Source organism: Loxodonta africana, chromosome 4, assembly GCF_030014295.1.
Source record: "Loxodonta africana isolate mLoxAfr1 chromosome 4, mLoxAfr1.hap2, whole genome shotgun sequence".
In the NCBI taxonomy this organism is placed as follows: domain Eukaryota; kingdom Metazoa; phylum Chordata; class Mammalia; order Proboscidea; family Elephantidae; genus Loxodonta; species Loxodonta africana.
The window spans coordinates 152,384,383-152,411,072 of record NC_087345.1 but is presented as its reverse complement, the minus strand read 5'-3'; the positions used below and the strand labels follow the sequence as shown (position 1 = coordinate 152,411,072).

Here is a 26,690-nt window from a genome sequence, read left to right as displayed (position 1 = left end):
GGGTTTAAACCACCAACTTTTCAGTTAGCACCTGAGTGCTTAACCATTGTGCTACTAGGGCTCCTGGGGGACTCCCCTCATCATTCCAAATTCACCTTTCCTCTGAAGCTGGGAACTGAACAGAAGTGCAGAAAACTCTGGTTTCGCCTTTGCACCAGAGCACACAACCTGGCTTTTATTTTCCCTAATCACACTCCACTACTGTAAAAAACATAGTTGAAGGACAGATGCTATATGATTGCACTTATACGAAATAGGCAAATATATAGAGATCAAAGTTTATTAAGGGTTACAGTAAGTAGGAGGCAGAAGGGAGAAAGGGAGAGTCTTACCTTTAGGGTCATGCGTTTCTGTTAATGGCAGTGGAAAAATTTGGAAATGGATAATGATGACGATTGCACAACGTCATGAAAGAAACCAATGTCACTGAATTGCACATGTAAAAAAATGCCAAATTGGAAAATGTTTTTTTATATACATTTTTACCACAATAAAAACAATATACTTGAATAAGATTGGTAGACTGTATGAATAAAATGGGTGGACTCCATCAATGTCAATATCCTGGTTGTTATTGTACTATAATTTTGCAAAACGTTACCAATGAGGGAAGTTGGGTGAAGAGTATACAAGATCTGTCTTCGTAATTCCTTACAATTTCATGTAAATATACTATTAGTTCAAAATTTTTTCAATTAAAAATAACCCAAAGGACATATTTTATAAAAGTCATGTGAATAAAGACCAAAGAAGAGGTCATTTGACTTGCAGATGGTAATGCAAACCGAGCCTGGTCTCTGTCAATGCTCCTATAGCTCATTTATTCAACAAATACATATGCCATTCCTACATTGTGTCAGTTACCATGCCAGGCATTATGAAGTCTCTCTTCAATGATGTTCTCAGAAAGTGAACAGTGATGAGAGAAAAGTCATTTAGATAGACCTCTTACAGCTGTCAATTAAAAAAAAAAGAGAGGTGAAAACATTTTTAAAAAGGTACACATTAAATAACCATACTACTTCGGTTGGGAAGTTGTTTAAGTAACCACTCATCCGTAAATGAGTTCCAACTGTAAAGAAAACGTGGGTGGATACCCAACTACCATCTCGTATTTATTTAGAACACTTCAAAATGTGGCAACATCTTTTCATTCCTTCCGCCCTCCTTATATTTGTGAGCAAGTTTCTCAAGGGGCCAAGAGATAGCAGAGATTTAAACCTGAAATGGAGGGCAACCTCAGGGTATCTGGTTTGCTTCAAAATGAGTTAACAAAACCCCATGTGCCTCCCAGCCAGAAAGTTCTAGAGATCTTAAACAAACAAGGGTGCTCCCAGCCATGACAATCCTCATTTAACCCACTGCTTTGTTTGGCAGTTATTATTTGTCTGGGCCAGACCTGGCTCTCACCTCTTGTAAAAAGTCCTTCGTATCTACCATGGAGACCTCCCTCAAAGTCTGAAGAGCCAAAGACAAAGTCCTAGGCCCAGACTCTTTTCAGAGGAGCAGAGCTTTCAAAGAGCAATAACCTTCCTTGGCATACGTATCACTGGTAGTACTTACCGAAGAATTTTTAATACACTATCTCATTTGCTACTTAACAATACCCAAAGGAAAAAAAATAGGAAAAACTTATTGTCATAAATTGTGTCCCCCAAAGATATGTGTATCAATTTGGCTGGGCCATGGTTCCCAGTACTGTGTGACCGTCTACCATTTTGTCATCTGATGTGATTTTCCTATGTGTTGTAAATTCTATCACTTTGATGTTAATGAGATGGATTAGTGGCAGTTATATTGATCAGAGAGTGTCTTAAATCAATCTCTTTTGAGATATAAAAGAGAGAAGCGATCAGAGAGATAGGAGGGACCTCATACCACCAAGAAAGCAGCATCGGGAACAAAGCGCATCCTTTGGATCTGGGGTTCCTGTGCCTGAGATACTCCTAGACCAGGGGAAGATTCATGACAAGGACCTTCTTCCAGAGCTGACAGAGAAAGCCTTCCCCTGGAGCTGCTACCCTGAATTTGGACCTGCAGCCTAGTAGACTGAGAGAGAATAAATTTCTCTTTGTTAAAGCCATCTACTTGCAGTATTCCTGTTATGGCAGCACTAGATAACAAAGATACTTACCAACCCAATTTTTTAAATGAAGAAATTGAAGTTAACTCTCTCAAACATTTGTCAATTCTTGGTTACTCGGGAATTGAAGATTCAAGATTATATCAAGCTTTTTTCTGGCCTCCTCCTGATTGCTTTCAAAACATTTCACCATACTTCTACCAGTGGGTTGTTGTTAGCTGCGGTGGTATCCACCCCAACTCATGGTGACTCCACGCACAAAATGACCAGACCATTGTGATCCATTGGGTTTTCACTGACTGATTTTCCCAAAAGATAACTAGGCCTTTTCTCCTAGTTCATTTCAGTCTGGAAGCTCTGCTGAAATCTGTTTAGCATCACAGCAACACATACGCCTCCACTGACAGATGGGCAGTGGCTGCATGTGAAGTTCATTGGCTGAGAATTGAACCTGGGTCTTCCACATAGAAGGCAAAAATTCTACCACTAAACCACAACGACCCCTACCAGTGGTAGACAGTAGTTTAAAAAACACACACACAGGGAGAGTGTGCACCTTAAGTCAGAAAAGTGAAGTTGTATCCCAGCTCTATGACTTAAGGTGTGACTTTGCATTTAGCCTGTCTGAGCCTCTGTCTCTTCACCTGTAATGTCGGGATAATGCCCACACTGCAGGGCAATGGGACAATTAAATACAACAACATGGATAAAATATGCGGCCATTGCTCCAAAACGATGACTTTATGATGCTTGTTAAAATTTGTTTTTAAAATAAGATTGGCTTAACTCTTCAGACAGGGATTGGACTGGACTATGGGATAGAAAATGATACTGGTAAAGAGTGAGCTTCTTGGATCAAGTAGACAGATGAGACTATGTGGGCATCTCCTGTCTGAAGGGGAGATGAGAGGGCAGAGGGGGTCAGAAGCTGGCCGAATGGACACGAAAACGAAGAGTAGAGGGAAGGAGTGTGTTGTCTCATTAGAGAGAGAGCAACTAGGAGTATATACCCATTGCTATCGAGTCGATTCCGACTCATGGAGACCCTACAGGACAGAGTAGAACTGCCCCATAGAGTTTCCAAGGAGCACCTGGCAGATTCAAACTGCCAACCTCTTGGTTAGCATCCGTAGCACTCAACCACTACACCACCGGGGTAGGAGTATATAGCAAGGTGTATATAAATTTTTGTATAAGAGATTGACTTGATTTGTAAACTTTCACTTAAAGCACAATAAAAATTAAATATATATATAATAAAATTGGCTTAGTGAAAATAGGAACCAACAGCAAAAGTGAAATTTCAGGATCATCAGAGAATTTTAATTATCTGTAAGAATCTCTGGATTCATGGTAATTGGTGACTGTCTGTAATTAGTGGCTACTACAGAAATGTTCAGATGAGCAAGAGGATTTTTATCTAAGCTGGTGGAGAAATGCTGCCCCATTATCTTATCCTTCAATTAAAAATACACTATTAAACCTCTGCATTTAACTAAAATCCGTGGAACCCTAAGTATTTCTTGGGTGATGGCTAAACCCAAGTCCTTACCCACTGTTCTCACCAGATTGTCACATTATGGCTACAAATGCAAAAGCAGAATTTAGGAATGATTACTTCCTGCCTGACGTCCAGAATGGCTGGAGAATAGGTGTGCTGTTTAACACTTTGCTTAAGCAAACTGCCTTTTGAACAATACACCAAACCAAAAACCAAACCCAGTGCCGTCGAGTTGATTCCGACTCATAGCGACCCTATAGGACAGAGTAGAATTGCCCCATAGAGTTTCCAAGGAGCGCCTGGCTGATTTAAACTGCCGACTTTTTGGTTAGCAGCCGTAGCACTTAACCACTACACCACCAGGGTTTCCGAACCATATACAAGTGCTCAAATTTCAAAGACTATAAAATACAACAAAATAGATTTGGGATGAATTTGATCACTCCCTTTTGCCTTGCCTGACATTTGCCACAAACTATAAGCTTCTTAAATTACAGTATATATGCCGGGGGGCCCGAAGCCACAAGATCACAAACATGCATCTTCCTGGAACATCAGTGTAACTCTGGGAAACATCTGGAAATGTCCCAGTTCATTTGTTAGTACTCTCTGCACTTAGGAATACTCTGGGGGAAGGGCGATGAGCATTGCTGAGGATGAGGGAAAACATGGTGTGTTGGACACCCATCCACCAGGGCCTGTGTGAGGTGTTTTCACACATACCGTCTTCGCTGATTTCTTACTTAGTCATTCAACATTACTGGGGTTGGGGAGGAGAGGGAAGGTAGGTGCCGTAACAGTCTGTGATTTTTACTATCCCTTTGAGATATATTTTAACTGGGCGTTTTGGACCCCAGTAATATGTGTATCAATCCTTCACGTGGCGGGGACTAGGTGAAAAAAACAGCCGGGAATTTGGTAGTGAAAACTCAACAGCTGGCCACCTTAGAGGTGGAAAAATTGGCTGATATATGGATGTGCTGGTACATTACACATTCTTGTTATTTACTTCAGAAGATAAATTTGGGATTATAAATAAATATGCAAAATGAACTAAAATACTAATAAGTACCAAAATGTGATAGACTGATATTTTAAAAAGCTCTTAAAATTTATTTTCATTCCCCTTAACCCAATTAGTCAGGAAATAAATTAACTCTATAATCTTGGTCTAATCGGTCGGAGAGATTCACCCTCTGACTCACGGCACAAATTCCAGCCACTATTTGCCTGACAGAATCTTGAAAAGAGATGCTCCTTGTCTGGTATAATGCTCAATTCTGCACAGCCCAAGCTGCTGATAAGCTCTGCCCTCTGAGCTATTCTCATTAAAGTCAACTCTGAAAGGACCCCTGTGTCAAGAGATCCCCAAGACCACTCCCAGGTTCAATGATTTGCTAGGAGGACTCCACAAACAGGCAAACTCATGGCTATGATTTATTACAGCAAAAGGATACAAAACAAAATCTGTAAAGAAAAAGACACATGCGGTAAAATTAGGGGGAAACCAGGCACAAGCTTCCGAGACTTTTCTCCCAGTTGAGTCACACAGGACACGCTTTAATTCTCCCAGCAATGAGTTGTGATAACATGTGTGAAATGTTGCCAACCAGGGCAACTCGTTACAGACTAAGTGCCCAGGGTATCTAATCATATAGGCAAGGTCCCTGAGTCGTGCGAACAGTTTGTGCTTGACGACTAACCTAAAGGTTGGCAGTTCAAACCCACCCAAAAGGGCCACAAAGAAAGACCTGGGGATCCGCTTCCCTAAAGATTACAACCAAGAAAACCCTATAGAGTCATCATGAGTCAGAAATGACTCCATGACAACGGGTTTAAGGCAAACCCATTGATATCAAGTTGATTCTGATTCACAGCATCCCTGTAGAACAGAGTACAACTGCCCCATAGGGTTTCCAAGGCTGTAATCTTTACAGAAGCAGACTGCCACATTTTTCTACTGCAGCTGGTGGTTAGAACCGCTGACCTTTTGGTTAGCATCTGAGTGCTTTAACTACTGAACGATCAGGGCTCCTTGACAACAGGTTTAGGTTTTTTTTTTTTTTTTTTTTAGTACCCCCTGCCTAGCACATACCAAAACTCCAGACTCCTTAAGGGAAAGTACGGGTCCTACATAAACCATATTATTGGCACAATTTAGGGACAGTGAGCCACTATTACCAGTAAATGTTAGGAATCATTCTGAAATCTAAGTTCCCAGGCACTAGCCAAGGGCCAATCGTGCAAGCAGGCCTTTTCAAGGATAGCAGTTTATACACGCTACGTCAACTCTTTTCTGCACAACCCCGTTGCCTGAACTGGTCAGAAAGAGCTCCAGGACTCAAATCAGTCCACTGAACCTATGCCTGCCCTTTGACCCTATTTCTCGTGCTTAATATAGCACATAGGAACTGTGTATAATGAGTTCCAGTGCACTGCACAAATGTGAACTATTTTTATAGTTGTTGATACTATCATATCTTATACCAATTTTGTCCGACAGCCTTGAGACTCTCACAAATAGACTCAAATGCTTATCAGCAGTTTTTAAAACTCCTAGGAGGCCATAAATACAAATTGTAATTCATCAAAATAGACCCATAAGAAACTGCATTTATATTTCATAAAATTAACAGAATTGAAGCTTTGGCAGAACCGTAAAACTATTATGAACATAAGCTTATCTTCTCTCACTGACTGACTCACAAGAGTGCCAAGGATCTTCCCCTGCAGCGAAGATGTATGAAGTACTGGCTGGGAGAACACTGAAGAAGTGGATACAGAGAACAGCCTTTACTGTGTACTTAGAAAACAGTGAGTTGCTTCCAAGAAAAGAGGTCTTTGGTTTCTATGAAGGAAAACAAACTTCTTATTTCATAGATACTGTGGCAAAACAATACAGTCTCCTTCAATGTAACTAGTCCCTGGGTGGCACAAATGGCTAAGTGTTTGACTACTAGTTGAAAGGTTGGTGGTTCAAACTCACCCAGAGGCGTAGAGATCTGCTTCTGAAAGATCACAGCCTTGAAAACCTTATGAAGCAGTTCTACTCTGCACACATGCGGTCACTATGAGTCGGGATTGACTTGACGGCAGCTAACAACAACAAACAACATTGACTACGTTCAAAGAGGAAGAATGCCTAAAAATAATTGTGAAATACTTCATATGCTGTTGCATGACTTCTGGATATGCATACTTACAATAACGTCCATTCATTAAACTGCTACCTGAAATAGCAAACAGTACTGGAGAATCAGCCGCTTCACTGAATTTCCCCGTTGCCCTTCTTCATGTTTGCTTCCTGGTTCTTACTATCTGTCTAGAAACTAAACTCAGAAAGAACATGCAACTTAGGGAGCACTGGCGACATATCCTCGCAGTTCGCAGGTTCCTTGCTATACCTAAAAGCATAGCTGCTTAAAGCAAATCTACCATTTTTTGCAAGGTTACCTCACTGTTAATGACAGTGAGTGTGAACAGTCATGCCATCGCGGACTGGACTCGCATTAGAACTTCCCCAGCCAACTCCAGTGATGTCAGCACATATTCCTGCTTCGCCAGTAAGTGTGGCAGAGTGGAAGAGGCTGTGCTGCTACTGTATACCCTTCTTTCTCCACCTTCTGGGAGCAACATCTCACCCTCCTAATATCACCCTGAGGGTCCCAGGGTACCAAGCTGACAAAGTTCTGAAACAGCCAGTCACAAAGACAATGAATGACCCAAGCCTTTTGAGCAATAGAGAATAGGGAAGTACAATGACAAGTCTCCATTCTCACCTCTTTTTTGCATTTCCTAGGATGACAGCCAATTCCTGGGACTCCTGGAGCGCCTTCCTTACTATTCCATGGAGTGGAATTTCTCACGATTATGAAATAAAGATCTGTAATACTCTACATTTTTTAACCCTTAAAACAAATCTGATTTCTGGTGCTTTCTTAGCTAAATCACAATTCTAGGATTGCTTGTGAATTTGCTGTTCCCATATCAGACAGGTTTAAATTTTGGTCTTTGGCTGTCAGGAATAACCCAGACTCCCAAGTCTGGCTGCCCAGTCTGTGTTGGTTATTCCTTCATATCTAAACGAGACTCAACCACTGTTGTAGAGTCTAAGATGCAAGAAAACACTTTGGTCATTGCCTTTTCCTATGACTTTGATCTGTTTCTCATTATTTCTCAAGTTTTGCCACAAATTTAATTGAACCCAAAGGGACAGAGAAAAATCTGTCTCTTTAAAAAATCATTATAGAAACTTCTTCTAAATAACCATATTCATCTTTCATCTGATTCAGAAACTATGAAAGAGAAATCTGCCAGTAAAAGACCAGACGAAGAAAAAAGTAAACATAGAAGTATGTTTCCAATACCTACAACATGTGCTGTGGAAAGAGCTGAGTGGTATTTGCAGACAATGACTGTCACGAAGATTAGATGGAATGTGAAGATTATGTGGTTCCTCTGTGTGTGTGTCTGTGTGTGTGTGTGTTTTCATTTTCTGTAGTTAACATATTATATAGTAAAAAAAAAAAAAAAAGAGGCAATTTAAATTTTAACCACTCCTCAAGGGGAAAAAAATAATACTTTTCCTAGTAACGTTTTGACTGTTAAATAACCTCTGGTTGCAGTCACAAATCATATAGATAACATTATCCTCAATATAAGCCAACTGTTGGGAAAGCAAACTCCCACGGTCAAATCAACCTTTTATTTATTCGACTAAATTCTAGTCTCTCACGACACAGCAGTAGACTGGGGTACAGTGACCTGAATAACGTGTTCTTTTTTTCTTTATTTGAAACGTAGGTAATGTGATAATATGATGGTAAAATGAAATCTTGACTGCTGTTGCAAACATTTAAATGTGAGAATTACACCACTTTCTTATGCTACGTGTGATAATATTGTACATAAATGCACTATAAATACACAGGAATAGATCACCAATTAACCTTCCTTTCTAACCTCCTGTGGGTTCCTCTCGCCCTTCCTCACTAGACTCTAGTGCATGAGCCTTTTCTCCCTCCTTTGACCTCCTTTCATCACTTATTCGTTGTCTAATTGCCCCTTCTAGAATGTCAGCTCCATGAAAGCATGGACTTAATATTCCCATTGACAGCTGTGCCTGCAGCACCTAAAATAGTGCCTGGCACGTAGAAGGGGCTCCCTAAGCATTTGTTCATCGAATGGTCCAACTTAAGAAGTCAAGTGGATTGCCTCACCCTTTCATCATGTATTGAACCAGCTGCACTTTCTGACTCTTACTTTTGGTCTAGTTCTATGTCAAAGGTCATTCCTTGATATATTCAGTTTTGTGGGCAATACGGTCTCCGTCCCAACAGCTCAACTCTGTCATTGTAGCATGAAACCACCACTGTTGTTATTATTAGTTGTCATTGAGTTGACCCTGACTGAAGGTGACCCCATGTGTGCAGTGTAGAACTGCTCCATAGGGTTTGCAAGGCTGTGACCTTTTGTATGCAGATCGCCAGGTCTTACCTCCAAGGTGCCTCTGGGTGGGTTTGAACCACCAACCTTTCAGTTAGTATTCCAGCACTTAACCATTTGTGCCACCCAAGGACTCGTCAGATTCACTTTTGTTGGTTGGTTAGTTGGTTGACTGATGGGTTGGTTGTTCTTTACATGATTCAGTGTAAACCATCAGATGCCATAGAGTCAACTGTGACTCACGGCGACCCATGTGTGATCCAAAAGTAAACACAATATAAAAAGATATATGCAGAGGAGTCAGTCCTACACATATTCCCAATCACTCTATTCCCTCAGCCCACTACAGATAAGCATTTTTATTAGTTTCTTGTTTGCCCTTCAGTGTTTCTTTATGCAAACGTAAGCAAATTCAAATAGATATTTTCATACCCCCCCTTTTTTGACACAAGAGTATCCTTCTGTACATAGTAACCTCCACCGTGGTTTTTTCACTTGGTAATGTATCCTGGGGATCTTTCCATATCATAACATAGGTCTCCAATGTTCTCTTTTGGTAACTGCAGAGCATTCCACTGTAGGCATCCACTACAGTCCTTTTAACCAGCCCCTTACTGATGGGCACTTGGTGGTTTCCAATGACCTGCTGTTACACACAGAGCTGCAATAATGACCTTGTACAAATGTCATTTCATACATGTGCAGGTATATCTGTATGATAGAATCCCAAATAGGATGCTGGCTCAAAGGGGAAATTCGTCTGTAATTTTGGTTCACACTGCCAGACTCCCCTCCCTTGGGGATGTTCAAAAACATGATGAGGTGCCACAAAGGGGTGGTAATGCCTTATCTCTGCATGTGTGGTACAGGTCAACCAGAATCGTTTCCATCCATGCCAAAAGGAACACTAACCTTCTTTACTTTCATAAAATGCAGACCCTTTTAAAATTTAAGGAAACCCTGGTGGCATAGTGGTTAAGTGCTACAGTTGCTAACCAAAGGGTCGGCAGTTTGAATCCGCCAGGCGCTCCTTGGAAACTCTGTGGGGCAGTTCTACACTGTCCTATAAGGTCGCTATAAGTCGGAATCGACTCGACAGCACTGGGTCTGGGTTTTTAAAATTTAAATCAATGCAGCATCCCCCAGTGCTGGTCTGAGTTCAGTTTCCCTAGTCTACTTCCACCCATCAATTCTCTTAGGCTAACAGATTTTCCCTCTAGCAACCTATTAGAGGAAAACAGACCCTTAAAAAAGCCTTTAAAACCAAGTTAATATGGGTGGAATTAAATTTTTATAAGAGTATTCAGAGATTCTAAATCAGCAGCAAACATTTTTTCATCATATTACACAAAACGACATGAAAAGAAATATACAAATGAATATTTAAAAACCTTATTCATTCCAACTCAGGGGAACCCCTAAATACTAGCTTATATTCTCTGGGTTTTTAGTAATTCATGACTTTCTTCACAGTGAGAATCTAAAATTAGAAAATGCATGCCTATTTGCAGAATTAACAAAAAGGTTCTTTTCCCACCCTTCTAGAGAAGGCATGAGGGAACAACATGCTTTCACATGAGAATCTCTGCTTTCAGGAAATTGATCCTCTGGCTGGGAATTGGAAACCCTGGTAGCATACAGTGGTTAGATGCTACAGCTGTTAACCAAAAGGCTGGCAGTTTGAATTCACCGGCACTACTTGAAAACTCTATGGCGCAGCTCTACTCTGTCCTATAGAGTCGCTTTGGATTGGAACCGACTCGATGGCAATGGGTTTGGTTTGGATTTTGGTTTGGCTGAGAATATCTGTTACAGGCAAAAAGCACAAAAGTAACGATCTACTTCGGTACCAGCCTGGCTTCTCTAAGTACAAATCACACTACACCAAATTCACCCTTTTGTTTGGTATCATTTTGTATAATGCCTTCGATTTACTTTAAAATTCTTCGGCATGGGCTAATTAACCGCTAGTCAGTTTAAACTTCAACTCTAGATGTTGTTAGTCACCCTGATCAATAACTTATACTCTGTTCACCCAGGACATGCACCAGAATGTTTGTGAACTTTACTGTACGTGAATTATAGTTCACAGTCCAGAGCTGGTCAGCCAGCATCTTAATCAAGACATCCTGCTATCTATACTTGAGTAACACAGACACCAAGAAGGGTGAATATCAGAAATGGGTTTTTATTGATGAAATTAGTAGTTTGTTAATTAGCACAATGAATGTTAAGAATGAACTAAAATATTTTAGATACTCCCTATCAAGAAGCTCTGGTGAGACAATGGTTAAGCACTTGGCTGCTAACCAAAAGGTTAGCAGCTCTGCAGGAGAAAAACCTGGTAATCTGCTTTAGTGAAGATTACAACCAAGAAAAGCTTATGGGGCAGTTCTACTCTGTCACACGTGGTCGTTATGAGTGGGAACCAACTTGACGGCACCCAACAACAACAACATCCTTGCATATATAGGGTATAAGGGTATAAGAATCCACCCAGCAAGGCCTATAGCCTGTACCCTTGGGTGTAATCCTTAAAAAAGTCCAGCCTATGGTTTGGAGGATTTCTGGCTGTCTGATGTCTATCATGGAGCCCTGGCAGTGCAGAGGTTAAGAGCTTAGCCGCTAACCAAAAGGTCTGCAAGTTAGAATCCACCACCGTTCACTGGAAACCCTATGGGGCAGTTCTACTCTCTCCTACAGGGTCACTATGAGTCAGAATTGACTCAACGGCAATGGTTTTTTGTTTGTTTGTTTGTTTGATGTCTATCATAAGGTAAAAGGCAGGATATTGGCAAATCGACCTCAAGGAAAATTTTTTTTTTTAATTGTGCCGTAAGTGAAAGTTTTCAGCAAGTTAGTTTCTCCTACAAAAATTTATACACACATTTTTATATAACCCTAGTTGCTCTCTCTATAATGTGACAGCACACTCCTCCTATCCACCCCAGATTTCCCGTGTCCGTGTCCATTCAACCAGCTCCTGTCCCTTTCTGCCTTCTCATCTCACCTCCGGACAGGACCTGCCCATTCAGTCTCATGTATCTACTTGAACTAAGAAACACTGTCTTCATGAGCATCAGTTTATGTCTTATAGTCCAGTCTAATCTTTGTCTGAAGAGCTGACTTCAGGGATGATTTTAGTTTTGGGCTAACAGAAAGTCCAGGGGCCATGTCTCCGGGGTTCCTCCAGTCTCACTCAGACCATTAAGTCTGGTCTTTTTACTAGAATTTGAGTTCTGCACCCCACTTTTCTCCTGCTCCGTCAGGAATTCTCTGTTGTGTTCCCTGTCAGGGCAGTCATTGGCGGTAGCCAGGCACCATCTAGTTCTTCTGGTCTCAGGCTGATGGAGTCTAGTTTATGTGGCCCTTTTTGTCTCTTGGGCTAATATTTTCCTTGTGTCTTTGGTGTTCTTCATTCTCCTTTGGTCCAGGTAGGTTGAGACCAATTGATGCATCTTAGACGGCCACTTCCAAGCTTTTAAGACCCCAGGCGCCACTCACCAAAATGGGATACAGAACATTTTCTTAATAAACTTTATTATGCCAATTGACCTAGATGTCCTCTGAAACCATGGTCCCCAGACCCCCGACCCTGCTACTCTGTCCCTCGAAGTGTTTGGTGTTTGGTTGTATTCAGGAAATTCTCAGCTTTTAGTTTAGTCCAGTTGTGCTGACCTCCCCTCTATTATATGTTGTCCTTCCCCTCACCTAACATAAATCTTGTCTACTATCTAGTTAATGAATACCTCTCCTTCCCTCCCCACCCTTGTAACCATCAAAGAATGTTTTCTTCTGTGTTTAAACCTTTTCTTCAGTTCTTCTAATGGTGGTCTCATAACAATATTTGTCCTTTTGGAACTGACTAGTTGCACTCAGCATAATGCCTTCCAGGTTCATCCATGTTAGGAGATGTTTTGAGGATTCCTTGTTGTTCTTTATCATCGCTTAGTATTCCACTGTGAGAATATACCATAATTTAATTATGCATTCATCATTGATATGCACCTTGGTTGTTTCCATCTTTTTGCTATTGTAAACAGTGCTGCAATGAACATGGGTGTGCATATATCTGTTCGTGTGAAGAGTCTTATTTCTCTAGGCTATATTCCAGGGAGTGGGATTGCTGGATCATATGGTAGTTCTATTTCTAGCTTTTTAAGGAAGCGCCAAATCAATTTCCAAAGCGGTTGTACCATTTTACATTCCCATCAGCAATGTATAAGTGTTCCAGTCTCTCAAGGAAAGCTTTAATGCAAAGTGGTGGTCAGAGCACCTAAGGGGGTCTGAGAGCTGGGACTTTAGCTGACAGAATCAACCATACAGACTGAATGATGCCTGCTTGCTAATACATGTCTACTTAATAAATGTCTTAGGCTAAATTTAGTCTGAAATTCACTTTCATTATAAACTGGTGGTGAGGATTTGGGAAAATAGTTAACCCTCACTCACCTAAAACTTTTTGGCAGCTATCATTACCTATCCCCACAAAAAATCTAGAAGCATATATGACCAACTGGACTTAGTTCAGTTCTTAACAAGTTTGAAGACTGTTAATAACATGGAAATGTACAGACATACAACATGCTGACAAGTCTCTTTATGAATCTGTGTGAACAAAATGAAGAAATACAGGCTAGGTGGAAGAAAAATTAGCTAAGTGAACAACTGCAGAGCAATACCCAAAGCCAATGGGGAGGGGTAATGTTCCACAGCATCCCAAAGGGCTCTGTCACAGACCCCTTCCTCTTCCACACTTTTTTTGGTGACTTGTGTAAAGACAAAGAGGATATGGTCATCATATTTGTAGACAACCCAAAATCAAACCAGATAAAAAACTCAACATTCTAAAAGATCATGACAGTCTGGTTCCATGGTCTGGATCTAACAGGTTTAACGTATAATTAGGTACAGAAAATATAATGACTCAGGTCAAAAGAGACAAGGTAATAAAAATATGTGTAACAGTTGTTATTTAAGCATTGTAGGGGTTTAAGATAATAAGTTCACATTCAACGTGAATCAGAAGTGTGCTGTGATGACCAAAAAAGCAACACATATATTTCAGTAGTGTGCTTTAAAAATGTAATGCAACCTTCCATTCCATTAATTAGAACAAAGGTCATTCTCGTGCTCCTTACTTTGTGTCAAAACACTTCTGACACAAAAGATGGTTTCTATACTTTGCAAGGGATCAACAAGTTCTGCCTACCCCACCCACCAGCTCTACAAGCCCTTGACTCCTCCTTCCCCTTCTCATCAGCTTCTTCATGGGATCTGGGTGGCTAGTCCCAAGCTTCTCCCTCAATGAGGGGACTGCTTGGCCACTTGGGAAAGGAGGAGGCTTCCAAAAGAAGTGTTGTCCCAAGTTCTCAATGTCTACGATTCCCTGGTTCCCAGAACCAAGGAGCAGAAAGCCCATAAGTGGGAGGAGCTAGCTCCCAGAATGCTCAGAGCATAAGCCCCTTCCAGAGTGCCTGGAATTCCTCTAGGCTGTAAACCTTCAGGAAATTCTTAGCTCTCCAGCCCACTTCCTCTTCCTCCCCAAAGCATACAACCAACCTCAAGTCTCAGCTCCCCAAATGCAAAAAGAGCCATCAGTATATTCACCCATTCAACAAATATTCAGATTTGGGGGAAATTTTAATGGTGAATTTAAAAAAAAAATTTCTAACCTATTCAAAGAGTGTATATCATATGAATGACAATATTTATTGAACACTATTACCAGAACATATCTCATTTCTCTCACTCCTATAAATAAATATATCAATGAAGCCAAACCGAGGGAAGGGCCTGCCCCAGGGGAGAAGACCCACAAAGCGGCCATGAGATAGGCCCCTGGGGAATACTGCCTCCTAGAGTACTGAAAGGTGAATAACCAGAGGAAGGACTTACCTGACCGGCAGAGGGGAACTGGTCAGGGTTGCTCAGCCCTTTCTCTCTTCCTTTTCTTGGGAGCCAGCTGCCTGCCAGGGGCCCACACACTGCTCCTCTCCTCCATGCCAGGAGAGGAGGCCTGCGGCACCACCCTGCCTGTGCCCACTAGGCAAGTCTGTCCAATTCTGAGGTTCAGGATTAAAAAGTCCTTTGTTTTCACATATCACTGATTCACAAGCCCTCCAATTTAGCTTTTATAAGTAATAAAGTTAATATTTTGATCTCCATCTGCCTGACCCCACAGTCCTACTTTTCAGCTGGTTCAGAACTCAGGGGGGAGATCTCATTCCTAACATACACAACGAGGTGGCCTGGGCAGGTTTTGGTGGGTAGGCTAAGAAGCCAGGAAGGGTCTTCACAGGAGAACCTGCACGAGGCAGAGAATGTGCCAAACAGCAGTGACCTCTGGGCTGCTGCCACCTGATATCCACTAGGCAGCCAAAGCATGACTTTTTCATTCTTCTTTTATTCTGGAACAATGGGAGTTTCCCTAGGCAGGTAATCTGATAGACCCACCATTTAGTTTCCTTGAATAAAACATCAGCATTTCAAATGTCAAAACAAAACTAAATCAAGAAGACTGTTCAAGTTCTTCTTGTAACTGTAAAGGGCATCATGAACATTTATGGAGACTATAAAATGCAAACCCCAAAACCCATTGGGCCTAAAACTAATATACTATCTCCTTCTCTCTGGCAATTATACAATTTACCTAACCAGGGTAAATGCTAGGTCTGCCCAATCTATGATTCAAGCCCAGTTTGAGGCAACACCAATCTGTATCTATTGAGTCCATTAACCAAATAACTTCCAAATTTCCATTTCATCATGTTTTAGAGCCACAGTTTTTGTCTCTAAAGCTTATATCCTCCTCCAAAAAACAAGAAATAAATGAACAAAGGAACAGTGGCAATTCCTAAGGGTATTAAGCTTTCAAAGTAGTAATACTAATATGAACCTCATATCATTTAGGTAGGTCTACCTCCTCATTCCTCAGATGAAGAGATGACAGTACTATAAATTCAGTATATGACCTAACCACAATGGGGGAAATTTAATATGAACTGGATTAAAAAAATTAATGAAAAAACCAAACCCACTGCCATCGAGTCAATTCCGACTCATAGCGACCCTATAAGACAGAGTAAAACTACCCCACAGAGTTTCCAAGGAACGCCAGGCAGATTTGAACTGCCAACCCTTGGTTAGCAGCCGTAGCACTTAGCCACTATGCCACCAGGGTTTCCATGAACTAGATAGTAGGTGACATTAAGAATTTTTATCAATTCTTATTAGTTGTGATAATGTTATTCTGGTTACATAGGGAAAACTTTCATTTTTTCTATTCTTTCCTTCTTTCCGATCCATACTATGTGTTATTATTAGAAGTGGAATATCAAGATGTCTTTAATTTATTTTAATGCCTCAGCATTTTTTACAAATGGAGTGAGTGCAATAAATATATAAAGAGTTGGCCTGACCTGAGTTACTCACAGCTGGCTAGTGGTGGAGCTGGTTAACAGCCAAGCATGGTTCCTCCCAGGGCTATTCTCAGCATTTCATACCCTCTACGTGGTTTTCTGGGTTACACGGGAGCAGCTACAGGAGATGACCTCCACACTGGCACCGCCTCAGAGGACTATTTGACTCTACCCACTCAGCTAAGGAGAGGCTGCACATCTTCCAAATGGTATGGCAAACCAGGCTTTAAGGAAAAGCATAGGTTCCTGGACTGGCTTCCTTGTTTGATTCAAATAACCAAGAAATGACCAAATATTAATTTAACATTAGCCTGCATAGACATCCGCTCAGGGTTTCAAAGACCATACCTGTGCACCAAGAAACTAGAATCTTCCATAACTAGAACTAGTATATAATCTTACAATAGTAACCATTAACGGGCACTATTCTAATTGTTTCAAAAGAGCCCCAGGGATGTAGTGGTTAAAGCGTTCAGCTACTAACCTAAAGGTCAGTGGTTTGAACCCACCAGCTATTCTACAGGAGAAAGATACAGCAGTCTGCTTCCATAAAGATTTACAGCCTTGGAAACCCTATGGGGATGTTCTGCTCTGTCCTATAGGGTCACTATGAGTCGGAATTGACTCGACAGCAATGGGTGGATTCTAATTACTTTACAAGAATTATCTCAGTTAATCACCACAACATCCACTGAGATTACCGTCTCCATTATAGAGATGAAGTAACTGGGCACACAGAGCTCAAGAACACTGAAGAGGACCACTGAGCTCTAAGTAATAGAGTCAGCATTTTGGACACCTGGGAGAAGTTGTTCAGGGATAATTCCGTCTCACTACTTTAAAAATAGTACAGAAGAATCAAAAACAAAAAGTGAAAGAAAAAAAAAAGTCTGCCCCAGCTAAAACAAAATTTGATGTCAAAAAAACCTTTTACTTTGTTTCTCCCATGAAAGTACAAATCATTCAACTGCTGCTTGACTCTTTTCTGGACAAACCTGAGCAAGAAGTCCAGGCAGTTCTGCAATTTCTCCTTTAGAGACCTAACTGGGAGCTGCTCAGAGCACCCAGAGGATCGAGGCTCCCCATTCAGCCTCTCGCCATATGACAGAAAGGGCCGATCATTCCCTTTAAGGATAAATTTCTGCAGAAAAAGTCTTCACATGGAGTCCCTGGGTGGCACAAACAGCTAAGCACTCAACTACCGGCTGAAGGCTTGGTGCTTTGAACTCATCCAGCGGAGCCTTGGAAGATAAGCCTGGCAATCTGCTTCTGAAAGGACACAGCCTTGGAAACCCTATGAAGCAGTTCTACTCTGCACACATGGGGTCGCCATGACTCAGAACTGACTTGATGGCAATTACCAACAACAACTGCAGCCAACGTTCCAGTCCCTTCACTAACTTTTCCCATACTGACAATGACTCTCAATGAGTCTTTATAATTAAACTACTTCTCTGAAGCTGTGCCTTCCAAGCTAAAATAAAACAAGACCAAAAATATTAGATCCAAACAGGCCATCCTAGAAAAGGTGAGGTTTCTGAGGACGAACTAAGAAAACGGCTTCTTAGAATGGTCCTCAGTCCTATGCCAGAGCCTCTTCCAATTTAGTTCGATTATTCCCAACAAGAAAAAGGGTGTCCCATGTAATCTTGGGGAAGTCAGAGAATTCTCAAAGGAAGTCAAAGTCAAACCAAGATATAGCATACAACATTTGGAAGGCAGGGAGAAGAGTAGAATAAAACCAAAACGACAAGGACAGAAAGTTCCAACTCCAAAGAGTTGGGCAATTACTGGTATAGAGGTTGCTGAAAAGGGCCTAGATTACAAAAAGAAAGGAGTATATCATGGCCATTCTCTCTACTTTGAAGATCTGAGCTTCCTCAAATATTAGCAGGCTAAATGATGAAGGTGACAAGGCAAAGAGGTAATATTTTTCTATCGCATATCTGCAATAGAAATGAACAGTGGAATCTACAAATAACCGTCTCTCACACAGATCACCTTCCTTTCACTAGTTGGGAACTACTTGTTCTTTATAAAAATTTACTGTTGTTAAAATTAGTATTTGACATTCACAAAATGCCAGCGACATGTCTGTATCTGCTATTATGACCACATCATTCATTCATCTCTGAACTGACTTTCAAAACATTAACTTCATCCCCCAAAACAATACTCAGGCAAGAAGATAAGTAAGGCAATTAAAATTTATACTAACAATAAAAATAAATTAGTAATATAATTTGCTACAGTTGTCAAGGCATGGTTTATGACTTTTACTTCAGATAGGCTGGGAACTTTTTTTTCTTTTTATTACCACAGACAGTACAAATGCAACTATTATAATGGCTAAAGGCCAGTCAGGAAAAAAAAAGTCCTTGGGAAAGCTTCATGTCTAAAAATTTATGTTGAGCATGTACACAGTGCTAGTGGTGATGGAATAACCTGGAAAAGGATAGCAACAAAGGTTTTATGACACGAAGAATGTAGTCAATGTCACTGAATTGTACATGTGGAAATTGTTGAATTGATGAAGGTTTTGCTGTGTATATTTACACCACAATTAAAAACAAAAAAAAGGAAGTGTACATGGTGATACTTTGAATACCTGAAGGAGAGTTTGTGTACTCTGAAGTCCAATCATGTCTTCCCCTTTCTTGCCCAAACTCAGGGTACGTAATGACAGTACTATAGGGTCACTATGAGTCGGAATCAATTCTACAGCAATGGGGTTTTTCAGTGGCAGTCCTAACAATGGAAGCTAGGCAACTAACAAGGAGAGAGGGCAGAACTAAGGCCCATCCTTCATGCCAAAGGAAACCAAAACAAAAAGGGTAGAACTAAAGCTAAGTCTAACTAAACTCTAGCTGTGCAATATTTAAACAGGCTCCAAGTTGACTTTATTTTGGAACTGTCACATTAACTCTAATCAGCATCCTCCACTCCTCAAAGTTGCAGAGGCCAGGGAAATGGAGAATTCCATGGCCAGTCTGGTGCCTGATTATATGAACAAAAGACATGGCTCATGCCTCTGTGAGGGAAATTAGCACGTTATATTGCAAATACTAATCTCTATGTTTACCTCTGCCCCCTTCCCTGCTAACACAGAAAAAAAAAAACACAGGGCTTCCCAAAATTCAAGCAATGTGTGTTATCCATCTTTGTGCTTGACTGCAGGGCCTGGCACACAGTAGGTACCCATCATATCTGTTCCATGAATACTGAATAAATTTTATAAATAGCAATTCCCTGAACAAACTTTCTGCTCATTAATATCTTCTCTTCTCAGGCCAAAATTTCACTATGGAAGGTTAATTTCTTAACTGACTTCCAGAGTCCTTAAAACAATAGATAACTCTGAGAGAGGATCACTTTATCAACTGCTGTGAGCTAATAAGAGAATAAAAGAAAATGGCTCAAAGCTGAAGAGAAAGATTAGAAAGGAAAGAGTGAGAGAAAAGAAGTAGAAAAAGTAAAGGAAATCAGAGAAAAAGATAAAATGGGTGTCATGGGTTGAATTGTGTCCCCCAAAAATATATGTCAACTTGGTTAGGCTCTGATCCCAGTATTAAGTGGTTGTCCTCCATTTTGTGATTTTCCTATGTGTTATAAATCATAATCTTTGCCTGTGGTTAAAGAGGATTAGGATGGAATGTAACACCCTTGCTCAGGTCATATCCCTGAGCCACTGTAAAGGGAGTTTCCATGGGGTGTGGCCTGCATCACCTTTTATCTTACAAAAGACCTCATACTACCGAGAGTTGGGGACCTCATACCACCAAGAAAGAAGTACCGGGGTTCCTGCAGGGAGAATCTCCTAGTCCAGAGGAAGACTGACGAGAAAGACCTTCCTCCAGAGCCAACAGAGAGAGAAAGCCTTCTTCTGGAGCTAATGCCCTGAATTTGGACTTTTAGCCTACTATACTCTGAGAAAATAAATTTCTCTGTGTTAAAGTTATCCACTTGTGGTATTTCTGTTATAGCAGTACTATATCTAAGACAATGAGAAAATAAATTTCTCTGTGTTAAAGTTATCCACTTGTGGTATTTCTATTATAGCAGTACTATATCTAAGACAATGGGAAAGAGGCAAAGAATACCCTGTCTTCTTCAGAGTTTTGGCTGGAAACTGCCATCACTGTCTCCTCCTATGGCTGAATTGTGGACATTTTCCGGAGAATTCACATCTAACATACTTCTCCGTACAAATGGATTTTCACTTTTGCCAAAATCTTCAACAACAGATGAAATTTTCATGTTAGTCTTTTCTTTCTAAGAATAAAAAAAAAAAATGGGATGAAATAGAATGGGATAGGATAGGATAGCATAGGTTAGGAAAAGACACAATAGGATACAGTAGGACAAAATCATTGCCATCAAATCAATTCTAACACATAACAACCCTGCAGGACAGAGCAAAACTGCCCCATCCAGTTTCCGAGCAGCGGCTGGTGGACTTGAACTGCTGACCTTTTGGTAAGCACCTGAGCTCTTAACCACTGTACCACCAGGGCTGTACAATAGGACAGGAGAAGACAATACTCCACATATAGCCTTTTACAACCTAAAAAGGTAACATCATTAGAAAGACTTTGGACATGTGAAAACTCTGACTGAAGGTGAATTTTCAAGGTCTTGGGAAGCAACTAAAAACAGGGAATATGAATGGGAAGGTCTTGTAGGTCTACCTGAAATAAAATGTTAGTAGAATAAAATTCCATTTTTGTATAAAGTTTAACAGAAATCAAAGTTTTAAGAAAAGTAAAGTACTAACAAACATTACTTTGATCACTCTTTTAGCCTGTATTTTACAATTTTATTGAGTTTTTGGTCCATTCCAATTCATCAATAAAGCAGAAAGAATTATCACACCTGTATTTTATGGCCATCAAAGAGATTCTAATTTTAACTAAATTGTAAATTTTCATTTTTTTAAACATTTTTATGCACAAAAAAAATCAATTTACACAATTCTCAATCCATTCTATGTTCTGGAGATTTCACTGAAATGGATTGGTATCGAGTGCTTTCCAGTTTATTTCAGGGGTTTAGCTCCATCTTTGATTACAGGGTAAAATATATAAAGAAAAGTTAAGTTCAGACTGAGAGACAAGAACAAAAAACAGTTTGGCTTTTGTTATACCAACTTGAACAAAAATATATGTATTGAAAAAGAATAACATATAATAGGAGGAGAAAAAATGAACAAAGATCTATATCTTTCATACTGTTATGGTGGTTGTTAGCTGCTATGGAGTTGGTCCCAACTCATGGCGACCCCACACATAACAGAAAAAGCACTGCCTGGTCCTGCGGCATTCCTGTGATGAGTTGTGGATAGGGCTGTTGTGATCCATTAGGGTTTTTACTGGCTGATTTTTGGAAGCAGATCATCAGGCCACTCCTTCTAGTTCATCTTAGTGTGGAAGCTCCACTGAAGCCTGTTCAGCACCATAGCAACACACAAGCCTCCACTGACAGGTGACTGTGCCTAAGGTGCATTGGGCAGGAAACTAATCAAGTCCCCACACACAAGGTGAGAATTCTACCACCGAACCACCACTGCCTCACTGTTTCATACTGTCGTCAGGTGCCATCAAGTCAGTTCCGACTCCTAACAAAACTCATACTACATAATTAAAATGCTGCTTTTATGAGGAATGGGTCCCAGGTCAGGAGAGCTTCATCTCTGCCCTTCACCAGAGAATTTCCTGCTAGAAAATAAGACAAATCAGGCCATTAATTTTTTCCCCATTTTGTTTAGAAAAACCAAATCTCCTCAGGCTGTCTTACATCAAAGACACGGGAGAAGAAGCAAAGTAAACAAAGTAAATTTTCCTCCCTCTGAGGACTCTCAGGTTAAGCTGCAAACCATTCAGAAGCACACCTCTGCTGCTTGTTTCATTTAGCAGGTGTTCACATCAGCAACGCTGAATAAAGGAAGGGGAGGAGGGGCAGTAAGAGCAAAATCCACAGTCGTTATCACAACCAAGCCCTAAAATGCAGTCAAATAGCAAAACGCACAACATTTCAGTCATATCAATTTAAACTCCGTAGTTCACTAAATAGTTGTGAAGCTTTCTGCAAATACAAACTGATGTACATCCACAGAATAATTTTGAAAACACGTAGCTCCCACTGTCTGGCCTCCAAATGGCCAACAGGTACTTCCATAGAGCTTTCAATAAACACTAACCCACAATAAACAACCGCTCAGGTCTCTCAGGCACACACATTTTTTTACCCATAACTTCAAAGAGGAGCTGAGGAAAAGAAAAATAATCTTAGCCTAAGGTTTACAAAACGATAGTCCTCAGACAATCTGGGCATCAGGACTTGGTATAATAGCTCCTGACAGGTGCTGACAATAGTGTCTGACGTCTTTCCTACCCTGGCGACAGCCTCCTACACGTCATGGGTGGATGGCTCCATTTTAATAACTGGGGGTGTGGGGGTTAGATGGGAAAGAATTCTGTACCAGAGGGCTGAGGTCTTGGGAAATTTCCATGGAAAGCCAAAATTGTATAGAAGTACTTTGTCTCTTTTAAAAATTACAGTAATATGGTGCTATTTGTATTTAGTGCAGTTTGCATTTAGTATCAAATGCAACTCTTTCTTTGTTGTTGTTTAACTAAAATCAAAACTTTAACTGTATGGTAGAATGGAGCAAGGAAGGAAAGAGAAAGGCTTACTCTTCAGAGAAGAGTAAACAAACTGCATCTCTGCCACGAAGCCTCAGACTGCAGAAGCTATGGCGAGAATTTTGTATCTCAAGGATAGTAAGCCCTAGCACAACACCTAAGATGCAGAGCCACTGTCTCTGAGTAAGAGGGCCACAGTAGTCAGCAAATCTCACTAGAATGTTTAACTCCCATACCAGTGAAATAAACGGGGGTCACAGCAAGAACAGGAATGTGACTGTGACAAAAAGACACGTTCAGGGACCTCTACTGATGGAATGTCCTATACTTAGAAAGCAGGGTTTTCTTAGAAGCTGAAGATGCCATTTAAGAAACGGACTGAATTAATGGCCTGGGGGGATTACACCTTTTAATGCCTCCAATTCAGAGAGGGCAATAGCCATATACATAATTACATCAGGGCAGTGGAAGAACGCAGTTACCTACCCAACGTGAAGGAAAGTGCCAGAGGTGGACAAAGGACACCAAGAGCCACTCAGAATCAGATCTGTGATTCAATGAAGGCCTACACTCGGGGTGAAGGGCCAGTGACTTCAGTCACCTAAATCGCTCCATGATAAGCCTGATACATATTGGGGTGTACAGAAAAGACTTAACAGAGTAGCCTGCCATTCTTTGAAAGGCTAGCTTATAAGGTTGGCTCTTGGCTGGCAGAAATTTGGATTTCCAGAGGGTTTCCACCATTTCCAGAACTGAGAAGAGTGGCTTACTGTGCCTTACCTATTTGTACAAACAATATGTTTTATGCTGAACACCTGGCTTCCCTTTTAGGAGCCTGGAATTTTGGTATCTGCTAGGCAGAGTTTTTTTTTTTTTTTTTTTTTAGGCAGAGGGTGCCTCCGTAACCAGGCCCCCAAAAAATGCCTGGCACTCTCTAGTGAGCTTCCCTGCTTGGCAATATTTCACATACATTGTCACAACTCATCTGCTGGGCAAATTAAGCACATCCTGTGTGACTCCACTGGGAGAGGATCTTTGGGAGCTTGAGCCTTGCTTCCTCTGGGCTTCATCCCATGTGCTTTTTCCCTTTGCAGGTTTTGCCCTGTAACCTTTCACTGTAATAAATCATAGCCATGAGTATGACTACATGCTGAGTCCCGCAAGTCCTCCAGAAACCCTGGTGGTGTAGTGGTTAAGTGCTATGGCTGCAAGCAAAAGGTCAGCAGTTCAAATCCACCAGGCACTCCTTGGAAACTCTATGGGGCAGTTCAGTTCTACTCTGTCCTATAGGGTCACTATGAGTTGGAATCCACTCGATGGCAACAGGTAATCAGTGAGTCCTCCTGGTGAATAATCGAACCTGAGGGTGGTCTTGGGGACCCTCGACACCTGAGGACTTGATACTCATTTTGTGAATGGCCCACTAAGCTCTGGTAAATATCACAGATCCTGAAAAGAGACCCAACCCTTGGTCTCAAGGATTCTACCTCAAGTTCTAATGCCAATGCACCCACACAGATGCCCCACAGAGCTCTGCTGTCAGGAGATGGGCTTCCTCAGGAGAGGTCTGTGAAGGGCTAATAACAGCTCCTGGGCTTCGGAGATTAGAAACTTCAGGCACCCTCTTCCCACCAGGAGGGAAACAACCCATCCATGCCCCAAAGACTTCACTGCCACCTCATCACCACCAGTGAGGAGAAACCTCACAGAAATCAAAAGTTGCTCTTGCTTTCAAGAAAGAAAAAAATTAGCAAGCCTCCACAAAATTCTCAATAACATCCCTCTGACCAACTTCCTAGATATTCTTCCAAGGTCGCTGTCCTGTATCCTCCTTGAAAAAGTCTTCATCCAAACAGTCCCTGAGAGGCAGTGTGCAGCTTCCTGTGGATGTGAGGAGGAAGCATCCAGCAATCATTAGGTTCAATGCAGATTTGAGACTCCATGGCCAATGACCCCTAGCCTGGCCTCGGAAACCAGAAACAACCGCTGGGCATGTGCCAAGCACTTAACTGTGGAAAGACCAATGACCTGGCGAAGCATTCAGGCTAAGGACAAGCCTAAGTCATGGGTGAACAAGGGTCTTAGGGAGCCAATGGCACTAAGAGTCTCTTACCCACCCCCACAGACAGGCTTCTTTCCCAGTCTGGGCAAAGGAAGAACACTACCAACTCAGGCTGTTTACCTGCAAGCAGTCAAGACAGGCAGGTCCAATGCCTAAGATTCAGGCATCTTGGTTTGGGAGCCCAGTCTGTCACCATCCTCCTCATTTATAAAACTCAATGCGCTCTAAGACCAGATGACCCTCTTGCTGGTTTCTTTCCCATACTCTGTAAAGGAGCATGCATAGATTTACTCACTCATTTATTTAAACATTCACTGGGGCCTGTGAGGGATCACGCTGAATTAGAAACACAAAGACAATGAGAAGGGGTTTTGCCAGGATTCAACAGAGCTCACCCACTGAGTTATAAAACGTTTGCATTCCCTGATACCTCTGAAAATACTCCACAGCTACAGGTGTCCTGCATCCTTCAACCATTAAAAAATGAAAACAAATTAATCTTTCCAAAAAAGACCAAAATAGCTGCCATGGAGTGGATTCTGACTTAAGGAAACGCCATGTATGTCAGAGTAGAACTGTGCTCCCAAGGGTTTTCAGTGGCTGATTTTTTGGAAGTAAATCACCAGGCCTCTTTTCTGAGGAGCCTCTGCGTGGACTCCGACCTCCAACCTCTTGGTTTTCAGCCAAGCACGTTAACCGTATGCACCACCCAGGAACTCCAAATAGGTCTTCAGCCTGTTAGAATTCCCAGCTAGTACTAAAGAGCCCCAGAGTCGTACAAACAGTTGCACTCAGCTACTAACCAAAAGGTTGGCAGTTTGAGTCCACTCAGCAACACCATGGAAGAAAGGTCTGGTGACCTACTTCCATAAGATAACAATCACTGAAAACCCTATGGAGCGTAGTCCTACTCTGAAGAACACAGGGTCATCAGGAGTCAGGATCGACTTAACGGCAACAGGTTTTGAATTTTGGATCAAAATGTTAAGAGGGATGACAATCAGCAGGGGGGCCTGAACAGTATTACTACCCCTCACTCGCAGAGCCCTGATTTCGCTAATCACCTCAAACAGCTGTCAGGCACAGAGCAGGTCTCATCTCCTGGACTCTTTAACCTGCCAACCCCAACCTGGGCAGAGGTGCGGTGAGCAGGGTTCACCGGACAGACACCATATTGCCTGGAGGTAACAGGAACTCCAACCTCTTCCAAAAAGATGACAATCTACAGGAGCCCCTTGCAAAACAATCCCAGCCCTGTAATCAATACAAATGAAGACTCTGTCAAGGTGCTGAGCATGTAAGGAGAGAGAAAGAAGAAACAAGCAGAGGACCTAGAGCTCAGCTTGGAAAGCTAAGCTTAAAGTGCTGTCAGTGTTAACAGGGCTTCTTTGTATATGGACTGCAATCTGCCACCTGGTCAATCTCCCCTCCTGATTCCTCCTGGGCTGCCTGGTCACTCTCCCTTCCTGGTTCTTCCTGGGCCACCTGACCACTCTCCACCCCTCATCACCCCCCACCCTGGTTTCTCCTGGGCCAC

General features: G+C 41.5%; 1 protein-coding gene, 1 long non-coding RNA gene and 1 other non-coding gene across 5 annotated transcripts in view; all 3 read right to left on the bottom strand.

Annotated features, from left to right (window-relative positions):
• The window catches only part of CAMK1D (calcium/calmodulin dependent protein kinase ID), a 491,464-nt gene that overhangs the window by 386,075 nt on the left and 78,699 nt on the right, over nucleotides 1-26,690 (bottom strand). The window lies entirely within an intron of this gene.
• Nucleotides 1-26,690, bottom strand: part of LOC135231272 (uncharacterized) — a 58,580-nt gene that overhangs the window by 18,771 nt on the left and 13,119 nt on the right. Inside the window, exon 2 of the long non-coding RNA XR_010321953.1 lies at nucleotides 1-26,690. This exon is cut by the window's left edge and continues 18,771 nt beyond it. This is a non-coding gene — a long non-coding RNA (uncharacterized LOC135231272).
• On the bottom strand, nucleotides 9,838-9,963 carry LOC111750889 (U6atac minor spliceosomal RNA). The gene has a single exon (XR_002785946.1). It is a non-coding gene; the product is annotated as a U6atac minor spliceosomal RNA (small nuclear RNA).